Below are 13,478 nucleotides of genomic sequence, written 5' to 3' on the forward strand. Positions count from 1 at the left end.
TTTTATTCCTAAGTGCTTCATCTCTGAAATGTCACAAGCTTCTGCAAACTCCACTTCTGAAACACTAATCAGACAAGTATGACTTTCAAAAGTGCCACTTTCAGAAATGAAAAAAACTTGGCCATCAAATATTTCTCACTGTAAGCACTTTAAAACATTTTCAAAACTAGGTTCCTACAGTCAGGATCCTAAATCCATAGTTATACTCCTGAATAAATCCATAGTTATACTCCTGTATAAAAATGGCCTCGTTTTCAAACGTTCTATGTACTTGCACCTTCCGCCAGATGTATTTCACTGGTGATGGAAATGATACTGTTATAAATAGTTTATAACATCTGGGCTCATCAAGTTTGGAACAGAGCATTGAAGCAATATCACAACATGACAGCAAACGTTCTCATCAGTCTGTGGGGGAGTGAGGAAGGGTAAAGGAGAGTATCAATCTATCAGCCAGCCTTTCACGTTGGAATAGAGGGGGAATTCGCCTCTTTCTCCTCCTCTCCTGGCTGTAACTTGGAAGTGGTTCCATTCTTACATGCTGAGACAATCCCAGTGGCTCCTTTTCACCCCATCCACAGGGAGGAAAATCTCCGCTATTTCAACACAGGTGGTCTGTTTGCTCAGACTTCCAGTGAATTGAATTGCCAAATCCAAGTAGAGGAGTGGAGCGCCACTCAGATGTGCACAATTTCTGAGAGCCTCATGAAGACCTGTAAAGGGCCACAGGCAGCTAAAGTGTCGTGGATTAAGTATCAGCAGATTAGATGAATTGCATTGAGCTCCAATGAGGATGGGCCATAGAGCTTATTCAGTGCAAACAGGCAAGTTATGGTTTCTGTAAAAAAACATTTAATCTCAATAAAGCCAAGTTTAATAACATGGCAAAGATACCATGCAAATAGGAATATTATTAACTTTCAATAATTTCTAGAAATTGAAATAGAATCTGTTTTGGAAAAACATTATTGTCTTCTATCAAGAAAAACATTTTATGCAGTTATGTAAGCAACAAAAATAAATGTTTTATAAAATTTATCCTGAAGGACTTAGAAAGTATTGAAAAAAAATTAACCAGAGTTCTTGACATGTACAGCAGCCAAAAATAACATCTAGTACAGCTGAAGATGGTGTGGTCATTTCTTGTATTGCTCTCCAAACACTGACCACCTGCAGAGATGCAAAAATATTCAAAAGTATCTATTTCCCAAATATAGACAGACTGAAAAATTCTCAGTCTCTTATATGATTTTATTTTGACAAAGTAATTGAATTCAATACACATTTAATGTGCATTACAGGTAGTTGTTCCTATAGTGCAAAATTTCCCCATGCATTTATGAATCTGATACTGTCTCCCCCTGAACAAAAGTGCCCTGATGCCAGTCTTCAGTATTCTTTTCCAGCTAATCGAAATGGTAACATTGGCATCGCCACTTTAAGTCAAAGTTTTGCTCTTACAAAAAGAGATACTGTGTCTCTGCTCTACCACAAACAATCATACAAACATAAAATGAACTTTATTCTTAGATAATATTTGATGGGGATGCAGCAAATGTCTAATTTTAGCATGGTACTGAATATCAGATAATGTAATTGTACAAACAGAAAGATAAGATAACCTTTTACCTGTAAAGGGTTAAGAAGCTCCGTAAACCTGGCTGACACCTGACCAGAGGACCAATAGGGGCATCAGATACTTTCAAATCTTGGTGGAGGGAAGTCTTTGTTTGTGCTCTTTGTTTTGTTCGTTGTTCGCTCTTGGGATTAAGAGGGACCAGACGTACATCCAGGCTCTCCAAATCTTTCTGAATCAGTCTCTCATGTTTCAAACTTGTAAGTAATTAGCCAGGCAAGGCGTGTTAGTCTTATGTTTGTTTTCTCAACTTGTAAATGTTTCTTTTTGCTGGAAGGATTTTTACCTCTGTTTGCTGTAACTTTGAACCTAAGGATGGAGTGGGGGGGTCCCTCTGGTCTACAGGAATCTGATTACCTTGTAAAGCATTTTCCATCCTGATTTTACAGAGATGATTTTTATCTTTCTTTCTTTAATTAAAAGCTTTCTTTTTAGGAACCTGATTGATTTTTCCTTGTTTTAAGATCCAAGGGGATTGGGTCTGGACTCACCAAGGATTGATGGGGGAAAAGGAGGGGGGGTGGTTAATTCCTCCTTGTTTTAAGATCCAAGGGTTTTGGATCTGTGTTCACCAGGGAATTGGTGAAGCCTCTCAAGGCAATCCAGGGAAGGGAAAGTTTCGGGGGGACATGGAGTGCGCCAGACACTGAATTTCTGGCTGGTGGCAGTGTTTCCAGATCTAAGCTAGTAATTAAGCTTAGAAGTGTTCATGCAGGTCCCCACATTTATACTCTAAAGTTCAAAGTGGAGGAAAAAACCTTGACATGGTGAGCAGCAGTGTGGGATTTTTAGGAACCAAAAGCCAGTAGGATTTTTTTTTCTCTCCTTTCTAGCTGCTTGGAAAGCAGCCTGAGGGCAGAAGTGTTAAGTTTTTTTAACAAGGGTCTTTGTTAAGAGGAGGCTTCAAGCTGTGAGCAAGCAGACAGCAAAAAGGAATTTACAAGCTGAATTGCTTTCTTTCTTTCTACCTCTCAGGTATAGCTAGTTAGAAAATCTCTGTTAACCAAGCAGCCCTGAGCGGAGTGCATCCCAGTCAGTGAGCTGCAGAGGGGTGCGGCCAGCATAAGAAGCAGAAAAATGAGTGCCAAGGAAGCAGTTAAACAGGAAATGGCTAGGCTGGACGCAGAAGAGAAAGTCAAAGAGGCTGACCACAGGAGAGAGACGGAGATGAGAGAAAGCCAAAGAGGCTGACCACAGGAGAGCTATGGAGATGAAACAAAAAGAGATGGAGATGAAAGAAAAAGAGATGGAGAACCAAAGGGAGGCCCACCAGCAGGCCCTGGAATTAGAAAAGGCTAAGCAGGATGGAACAGCCAACCCTAACAACCCTTCTCCAGGTACTGTTCCCCATCCCAGGAAATTCCCCACCTACAAGGCAGGTGATGATACTGAGGCCTTCTCAGAAAATTTTGAAAGGGCCTGCCATGGGTACAACATCTCTACAGACCAGTACATGATAGAGCTGAGGCCAGAGCTCAGTGGACCCTTAGCAGAGGTGGTGGCTGAAATGCCTAGGGAAAACATGAACGATTATAAACTTTTTCAAACCAAGGCCAGAATCAGAATGGGGCTAACACCTGAGCATGCCCGTCAGCGGTTCAGAGCCCTAAGGTGGAAACCAGATGTGTCATTTACCCGACATGCCTACCACATTGGAAAGAATTGGGATGCCTGGATATCAGGAGCAAATGCTAACTCTCTGGCAGAACTGTCTTTCCTAATGCAAATGGAGCAGTTCTTAGAGGGTGTTCCTGAGGAAATAGAAAGGTACATCCTAGATGGGAAGCCCAAAACTGTAACCGAGGTGGGGGAGATTGGAGCCAGATGGGTGGAAGTGGCAGAAAAGAAAATAACTACTAGCAAGGGGAGGGAATATCAGAAGGGGCAAACCAAAAATAAGCCCTATCATCGGAGGCAACCCAAGACCCCACCTACAACCCAAGGAAAGCCCCAGACACTCTATTGTCCCACCTCACCAGTCTCCAGCAACCCACCTCGGCCCAGTGACCAGTCAGCTGGGCAATGTTTTAAATGTAATGAACTGGGACACATGAAGGCCAACTGCCCCAAGAACCCCAACCGAGTACAGTTCATTACACCACCATCACACCAAAGATCCCCAGGCCCAGATGCCTCTCAAATACCCTCGGAGTGAAGGGAAACCTGGATAGTGGGCGGAAAGAAGGTTATCGCATTAAGAGACACCAGGGCACAAGTGTCAGCTATCCACCAATCCTTAGTGAACCCCAAATTCATCAACCCAGAGGCCCAAGTGACAATTCACCCATTCATGTCAAAATCTTTAAACTTGCCTACAGCTGAATTGCCTGTCCAGTACAAAGGCTGGTCAGAAATGTGGACTTTTGCAGTCTATGACAATTATCCCATCCCCATGCTACTGGGGGAAGACTTGGCCAACCATGTGAAGCTGGCCAAGAGGGTGGGGATGGTCACACGCAGCCAAGCCAGGCAAGCTTCCCCATCCATCCCTGTTCTTGAGCGGTCCACAAGGGCCCCATCTGTTACCAGAGACCCGGACAGAGGTGGTGGAACCGGATCTCCTGCCAACGACTGCAACCCTAGCCCTAGTGCATCCAGTCCCAGAACCAGAACTGGAAAAGCAACCAGCACCAGAACCGTTGCCAGCACTGATGCCAGCGCTTGGAAACTCATCTACCACTCCAACGCCAGAGGGCTACAGCACGCCTGAACTGGCAGAAGCAGCAGACAACTCTACCAAAAAGGCTCAGCCAGAGCCTGAAATATCACCTAGTGCACCAGCGGAAAGCGGTTCACAATCAACAAAAACAACCCCATCACCTACATCGCTTCCAGAGGGGCCAAGCCCAAGTCCACAGTCTAAGGGGGAACTGATGTCTCCAGCCTCAAGGGAACAGTTCCAGGCTGAGCAGCAAGCAGATGACAGCCTTCAGAAAGCTTGGGTAGCGGCACGGAGCACCCTACCGCCTCTCAGCTCTTCTAACCGATCCCGGTTTGTTGTAGAACAAGGACTTTGATACAAGGAGACTCTTTCTGGTGGACACCAGAAGACTGACGTCCTCAAAAACAGTTGGTAGTTCCAACTAAATACTGGGTAAAGCTCTTGAGCTTAGCTCATGATCATCCCAGTGGCAATTCTGGGGTGAATAGAACCAAGGACCGGCTGGAGAAGTCTTTCCACTGGGAGGGAACGGGCAAGGATATTGCTAATTATGTCCGGTCTTGTGAGGTGTGCCAACTAGTGGGAAAGCCCCAAGACCAGGTCAAGGCCCCTCTCCAGCCACTCCCCATAACTGAGGTCCCATTTCAGCGAGTAGCTGTGGATATTCTGGGTCCTTTCCCAAAAATGATGCCCAGAGGAAAGCAGTACATACTGACTTTCATGGACTTTGCTACCCGATGGCTGGAAGCAGTAGCTCTAAGCAACACCAGGGCTAAAACTGTATGCCAGGCCTTAGCAGACATTTTTGCCAGGGTAGGTTGGCCCTCTGACATTCTTACCGATTCGGGAACTAATTTCCTGGCAGGGACCATGAAAAATCTGTGGGAAGCTCATGGGGTGAATCACTTGGTTGCCACTCCTTACCACCAATGGTGTGGTGGAAAGGTTTAATGGAACTTTGGGGGCCATGATACATAAATTTGTAAATGAACAGTCCAATGATTGGGACCTAGTGTTGCAGCAGTTGCTTTTTGCCTACAGGGCTGTACCACATCCCAGTTTAGGGTTTTCACCATTCTAACTTGTGTATGCCCAGGAGGTTAAGGGGCCATTACAGTTGGTGAAGCAGCAATGGGAGAGGTTTACGCCTTCTCCAGGAACTAACATTCTAGACTTTGTAAGCAACCTACAAAGCACCCTCCGACACACTTTAGCCCTTGCTAAAGAAAACCTAAAAGATGCTCAGCAAAAGCAAAAGGCCTGGTATGGTAAACATACCAGACAGCGTTCCTTCAAAGTAGGGGACCAAGTTATGGTCTTGAAGGCCCAACAGGCCCATAAGATGGAAGCATCATGGGAAGGGCCATTCACGGTCCAAGAGCACCTGGGAGCTAACAACTATCTAATAGCATTCCCCACCTCAACCCTAAAGCCTAACATCTACCATGTTAATTCTCTAAAGCTCTTTTATTCCAGAGAAGTAAACATTTGTCAGTTTACAGCCCAGGGAGGAGATGACGCTGAGTGGCCTGAAGGTGTCTACTACAAAGGAAAAAGTGATCGTGGCGTGGAAGAGGTGACCCTCTCCACAACCCTGGAACGTCTGCAGCGGCAACAGATCAAGAAGCTGTGCACTAGCTTCACCCCAATGTTCTCAGCCACCTCAGGATGGACTGAACGGGCATACCACTCCATTGACACAGGTAACGCTCACCCAATTAGAACCCCACCCTACCAGCTGTCTCCTCATGCCCAAGCTGCTATAGAATGGGAGAGCCAAAGCATGCTACAGATGGGTATAATCCACCCCTCTAACAGTGCATGGGCATCTCCAGTGTTCTAGTACCCAAACCAGATGGGGAAATACGCTTTTGCATGGACTACCGTAAGCTAAATGCTGTAACTCGTCCCGACAACTATCCAATGGCACGCACCGCTGAGCTATTGGAGAAATTGGGACATGCCCAGTTCATCTCTACAATGGACTTAACCAAGTGGTACTGGCAAGTACTGCTAGATGAACCCGCCTGTCAAGGTTTTTTACCCACTTTGAACTTTAGCGTCCAAAAAGTGGGGACCTGCATGATCACTTTTAAGCTTAATTACGAGCTTAAATTTGGTATGCTACCACCAGCCAAAAATATAGTGTTTGGCACACTTCCTGTTCCCCCAAAACCTTCCCTGGGGAACCCAAGACCCAAACCACTTGGATCTGAACACAAGGAGAAATTAGCCTTCCCCCCTCTTTTTCCCCACGACTTTCCCCTCCCTGGGTTGCCCTGAGAGGCTACACTGATCCAAACTCCTTGGATCTTAAAAGAAAGAGGAATTAACCTTCCCCTCCCCCTCCTTTTCCCCCCACCAATCCCTGGTGAGTTCAGACCCAATCCCCTTGGGTCTTAAAACAAGGGAAAAAATCAATCAGGTTCTTAAAAAAGAAAGCATTTAATTAAAGAAAGAAAAGGTAAAAATTATCTCTGTAAAATCAGGATGGAAAATGTTTACAGGGTACTCAGCTTCATATAGCCTAGAGGGACTACCCCCCACCCCTCAGCCTGAGATTCAAAGTTACAGCAAACAGAGGTAAAAAATCCTTCCAGCAAAAGACACATTTACAAATTAAGAAAACAAACATAAGACTAATCCACCTTTCCTGGCTATTACTTACTATTTTGAAACATGAGAGACTGATTCAGAAAGATTGGAGAAAACCTGGGTGTACGTCTGGTCCCTCTTAGCCCCAAGAGAGAACAACGAACAAAACGAACAGCACAAACAAAGACTTCCCTCCACCAAGATTTGAAAGTATCTTGTCCCCATTGGTCCTCTGGTCAGGTGTCAGCTAGGTTCACTGAGCTTCTTAACCCTTTACAGGTAAAAGAGACATTAACCCTTAACTATCTGTTTATGACACCGCCAAAGAAAGGTCAGCATTCGTCACCCATGCAGGGGTGTATGAATTTAATGTCCTTCCTTTCGGGCTGTGAAATGCACCTGCCACCTTCCAAAGACTTGTAGATGGTCTCCTAGCAGGATTGGGAGAATATGCAGTTGCCTACCTCGATGATGTGGCCATTTTTTCTGATTCATGAGCAGAACACCTGGAAAAAGTCTTTGAGCGCATCAGGCAGACAGGACTAACTGTTAAAGCTAAAAAGTGTCAAATAGGTCAAAACAGAGTGACTTACCTTGGACACCAGGTGGGTCAAGGAACAATAAACCCCCTACAGGCCAAGGTGGATGCTATCCAAAAGTGGCCTGTCCCAAAGTCAAAGAAACAGGTCCAATCCTTCTTAGGCTTGGCTGGATATTACAGGCGATTTGTACCACGCTACAGCCAAATCGCTGCCCCACTAACATACCTGACCAAAAAGACCCAGCCAAATGCAGTTAAGTGGACTGATGAGTGTCAGAAGGCCATTACCCAGCTTAAGGCAACACTCATGTCTGACCCTGTACTAAGGGCCCCAGACTTTAACAAACCATTCTTAGTAACCACAGATGCATCTGAGCGTGGTGTAGGAACAGTTTTAATGCAGGAAGGACCGGATCAAGAATTTCATCCTGTCATATTTCTCAGCAAGAAACGTCTCAGAGGGAAAGCCACTGGTCAATCAGTGAAAAAGAATGCTAAGCCATTGTGTATGCCCTGGAAAACCTACGTCCATATGTCTGGGAACGGCGTTTCCAGCTACAAACCGACCATGCTGCGCTAAAGTGGCTTCATACTGCCAAGGGAAACAACAAAAAACTGCTTCGATGGAGTTTAGCTGTCCAAGATTTTGATTTTGAAATTCAACACATTTCAGGAGCTTCTAACAAAGTAGCTGATGCACTCTCCCATGAAAGCTTCCCAGAATCAACTGGTTAAAAATTGTCCTTGAAATGTGAAAATCTTGTAGTTTTACATAATTAGTAGTATATATAAAGGTGCATGTGTTTTATTAATCTGTTTATTCTAAAGTTCTAGAAAGAAATCACCACCAGTGTGGTTCCACACTGTTTGAGATTGGGGGCGGGGGGTGTCATAAACAGATAGTTAAGGGTTAATGTCTCTTTCACCTGTAAAGGGTTAAGAAGCTCCATAAACCTGGCTGACACCTGACCAGAGGACCAATAAAGGCACCAGATACTTTCAAATCTTGGTGGAGGGAAGTCTTTGTTTGTGCTCTTTGTTTTGTTCGTTGTTCGCTCGTGGGACTAAGAGGTACCAGACGTACATCCAGGCTCTCCAAATCTTTCTGAATCAGTCTCTCATGTTTCAAACTTGTAAGTAATTAGCCAGGCAAGGCGTGTTAGTCTTATATTTGTTTTCTCAACTTGTAAATGTTTCTTTTTGCTGGAAGGATTTTTACCTCTGTTTGCTGTAACTTTGAACCTAAGGATGGAGTGGGGGGGTCCCTCTGGTCTACAGGAATCTGATTACCCTGTAAAGCATTTTCCATCCTGATTTTACAGAGATGATTTTTATCTTTCTTTCTTTAATTAAAAGCTTTCTTTTTAAGAACCTGATTGATTTTTTCTTGTTTTAAGATCCAAGGGGATTGGGTCTGGACTCACCAAGGATTGATGGGGGAAAAGGAGGGGGGAAGGTTATTTCCTCCTTGTTTTAAGATCCAAGGGGTTTGGATCTGTGTTCACCAGGGAATTGGTGAAGCCTCTCAAGGCAATCCAGGGAAGGGAAAGTTTCGAGGGGACAGGGAGTGCGCTAGACACTGAATTTCTGGCTGGTGGCAGTGTTACCAGATCTAAGCTAGTAATTAAGCTTAGAAGTGTTCATGCAGGTCCCTACATTTGTACTCTAAAGTTCAAAGTGGGGGAAAAAACCTTGACAGTAATGTTTATCCAAAACTGAAACAAAGGCCAATAGTGGATATTACAATAATTATAATAGTCACATGTTTTAAATGAGTCATGACCCAAAAGTCATTATTTCATAAATTGCCCAACAAAACTAATTTAATCTTCTTTAGGTATAGAAGGAGTCCTCTATATCGCAGGGCAAGTGGCTGATTAGCTACTGGAAACACTTATATGAAATTATTGGTTGGTTCTAAACCCACAAGAAGGATACAACAGATATACAATTTTACACTTGTATTTTCCATCTGAGGATCTCAGTGTACTTTATAAACATGAATTAAACCTCAAAACACAGACTGAGGGTAAGTAACAGTATACCCATTTTAAAGATGAGTTAAGTGACTTGTCCTAGGGTTCCACAATATTAAGGGTCAGAACCAGAAACACAACCTGTGAGTGAAGACCCAAATGTCCCTCTTTTAATCTTTTTAGATATTAAAGTCAACAGAGGTACAACTAGTGATGAATCTTGCCCAGTGAAAACTGTCATTTATTGTTTGATGCAAACGACTTTACTTTGAAAATAATTTGAAAGATAAGATATTTTATGCAGCAAAAGGAAACTAAAAGTATTTTTGCATCCTATACAATTTCTTCTCACATTGGTTGATAGTTTAACTCCACCTGTGGTCAATGGGAAGCTTGTCAGCGTTGATACTTTCAAACAGCACAATAAGAAATAAAAACTAAAATCCTGAAGTCACCTCCCTTTTCATATTTAGTCCTATTCATTACCTCTTCAGCTCATGTGTATCACCTTTTTCCTCTCTTTAATCTAGGCTTTTATATCACTATCTTCCAGGTAGCCAAGCACCTTACAAAATTAAATACAAATATTTCAGAGGAACTAGAGTTCTTTTACTTTCTCCTTACCATTACTGATCAAATTTTCAAATGAACCATCTGACCTGAAACAATTTTTTTTTTCAGTACAGAGAACGAACTGAAAAATTAGTTGTTTGCTCTACTGGAGCCCGAAATACTATATTCTCTGATTTTTTAACTTGAAGTTTCCCCTCAGTCCTGCACAGACTCATTCTCTTTAAGACTGGCTTCCACTGACTGGAGGCTAGGGCTGCTGTCATCTGACAATGGCAAAAAATAAAATAACAATAAAAAAACACAGTCATTTTCTTCTAACACTGAACAAAGAACTTTATTACTTTAATAAAGGTAACAATAGTCACCCTAAATCTACTATTTTCTCTGCAGAGTTGCTGCCTAGAACCTTCCTCAGCCCCTCTCTTGCCAGGCTTCCCTTCCTGCTATTTTTAAGTTTCCTTAATGCTGGAGATGGTTGTTGTTTGAGAACAGGTGCAGCATTAAAGTATAGAAGAAGTAAAGAGCATGCAACCAACTGGTGCCACTTTTGTGATCAACTCTTGGGGATGGTTGGGAAACAGGTGAGAACTGCTGGGTATGTTTAGACTGACTTTTCCTCAAATACCCATCCAAGACCCGATTATTTAAATTCAAAGGTATTTGGCCGAACCTGAATATAAGAATTTAAGCCGAATACTCACTGGCAGTAAAAATCTGGTACAATTCTAATATCATGGTTATAATTTTCTTTACTCCATATTCTGTTGTTTTGAAATATTTTTTAGTACAGACACCAGAAGCAACATTCCACATCTCTAATCACCTTCTGAAAGCAAAGCTGCCATTTTCCATTAACTGGAGATCATTTTGCTGCCCAGTCTCACAGCACAGGCTATGTCCAAAAAGCATGAAAAAACATTCCTTTGTGAAAGGGCTGGACAAAGCTCAAATTGCCTAGCAGGATCCACTGCTGGATCTAAGATTTCCTGGCCACCTAAATGCAAGATATAGCACTGGAACTGGTCTGCAATTTTGGCAGCATCTGGATTTGTTTAAAATATTGCTGTATTACACATAGGGGTGTACTCTGTGTATTGTTTTAATGTATTTCTGTAACTCAGTGGTTTCTGTATAAATAATATATGCTAATGTAAATCTCACTGATTCATACACACAGTATACCGATGTTCAAATTCAGGCACTAGTTTGCACATAAACTGTGGTGTTTAGGTGAGGGGAAAAGCCAGGCTACAAAGCAATTTCTTTTGATACACACACATTGATTAGTGATTGAATGATCTGTCTCACACCCACGGAGGTATGGTGTGGTCCTAGTGCTGGAAATACCAAGGCAGAACTAAAGGCCCATGAGTCTGTGACTGGATGGAGGAACAATTTCAAAGAAGCATGACTTACAGTTTTATGGAGACACAAGAAACAATGTCAGAGAGACAAGAAGATCAGAGGGCCTAGAATCAGTTGAAGACCAAGAAAAGTAGGAAAAACCTCCCTGACAGGAATGTGTCAGGAACACAACTGATCCAAGAATTTTAAATGGCAAGGGAGAACAATAGAGACAGGAAGTAATGACAGGATCTTCAGAGGTTCCATTAAGAAATCTTCATCCTGAATTCTTGGGTACCAAGAACTTGCTCTGACACTAAAAAATATTAACAAAATCTAATTCTGTTTTTGACAGGGGAGGATTGAGACATAAGGAATCAAAAGTCATGTCTCCTACAATGCAACAGAATATTGTGTTCTAATCTACTGGATTTTTCTTTTAATTGCTTTCATTCCTGAGCAGGTCCCCCCAAAAAACTGAGCATAGGAGCTATATAATTTACTTACTTTGGGACAGGGTGCCATATGCCAGTAAGGGCATCACCTTCCTGAGTTAGGATTAAATCCAAATGGGCTTTTGGTGTTTTCCATTTTTTATTTTTTTAAATGGCCAGTTCATTTATGCTCAGCATAGGCAGAAAAGCTGCAACTGCACCTAGAACCTTGACTGAGTGTGGTAAAAAATGGTACAATTACCACTGGTGTGACATGCTAGACAAGAAAGTCTTTGCCTGAACTGGTAGAGGTAGTAGGCCACGTTTAGTTTTAATACTGTAACATTTCAAGCAAATATTATTGTTGTAACAGGGCAGGCTTTGGACACTCTCTGTTTGTTACCACCTCTATGAGTTTTATTTATATTTTACCTCCACCAACATGATGCCATGTAGCAATTCTATCTACAGCTTTCTCTAGTGCTCAACCCTTTGTCCAGGGAGATAGAGAGCTCTTGCCACCCTGAGATCTTACTTCCTCTCGGCTCTGTTAGGGCTTGCGAATTTTTCACACCCCTAAGCAATTTAGTTATGTCAACCTAATTTTCTAGTATACCCCAGGCCTTAACCTTTCCCCATTGCACTTCCAGTGCTTTTTAACTACCCTCTCAGCTAACCAATAATTAGCTCCTCCACCCCAGTCTGATTAGGTAATTAACTATACCATTTCTGCATCAGGAAGGGGACTAAGGAACACTTAAGAGATCAGAGTGCCAAGCCAGCTACTGGCTCTCAGCACGCTGTCCAATCTCTTAAATAAATCTGAAGTCAGAACAATATAGCTTGCACAGCTTCTTTCACAGCAACACAGGTAAAACCTAGTAGAGCAGCCCATCGTGTCCCTACTAATTCAGGAGTGTTCTGCAGCTGCCACTTTTGTGATCAATGCTTGAGAAGGAGATGTCTAGGAAACAGGTGCACACATCACATCCCAATAATGCCCTACAGAGTCACGGAGTTCAGATTTTATATCTGTCCATCCAATGATCTGGAGGATGGTGTGGACTGCACTCGCAGCAAGTTTGCATATGACACTGAACTGGGAGGAGTGGTAGATACACTGCAGGGTAGGGATAGGATACAGAGGGACCTAGACAAATTAGAGGTTTGGGCCAAAAGAAATCTGATGAGGTCAACAAGGACAAGCACAGTCCTGCACTTAGGACAGAAGAATCCCATACACTGCTACAGACTAGGGACAGAATGGCTAAGCAGCAGTTCTGAAGAAAAGGACCTAGGGATTACAGTGGACGAGAAGGTGGATATGAGTCAACAGTGTTCCCTTGTTGCCAAGAAGGCTAATGGCATTTTGGGCTATAGAAGTAGGGACACTGCTGGCAAATCGAGAGATGTGATCATTCCCCTCTATTTGACATTGGTGAGGCCTCATCTGGAGTACTGTGTCCAGTTTGGGCCCCACACTACAAGAAGGATGTAGACAAATAGGAAAGAATCCAGCAGAGGGCAACAAAAATAATTAGGGGGCTGGAGCACATGACTTGTGAGTCGAGGCTGAGGGAACTGGGATTGTTTAGTCTGCAGAAGATGGAGGGAGAGGGGGAGTTTGACAGCTGCTTTCAGCTACCTGAAAGGGGGTTCCAAAGAGGATGGATCTAGCCCAGAGATCAGCAACCTTTCAGAAGTGGTGTGCCAAGTC

The sequence above is a fragment of the Gopherus flavomarginatus genome, chromosome 1 (genome assembly GCF_025201925.1).
Source record: "Gopherus flavomarginatus isolate rGopFla2 chromosome 1, rGopFla2.mat.asm, whole genome shotgun sequence".
Classification (NCBI taxonomy): Eukaryota; Metazoa; Chordata; order Testudines; family Testudinidae; genus Gopherus; species Gopherus flavomarginatus.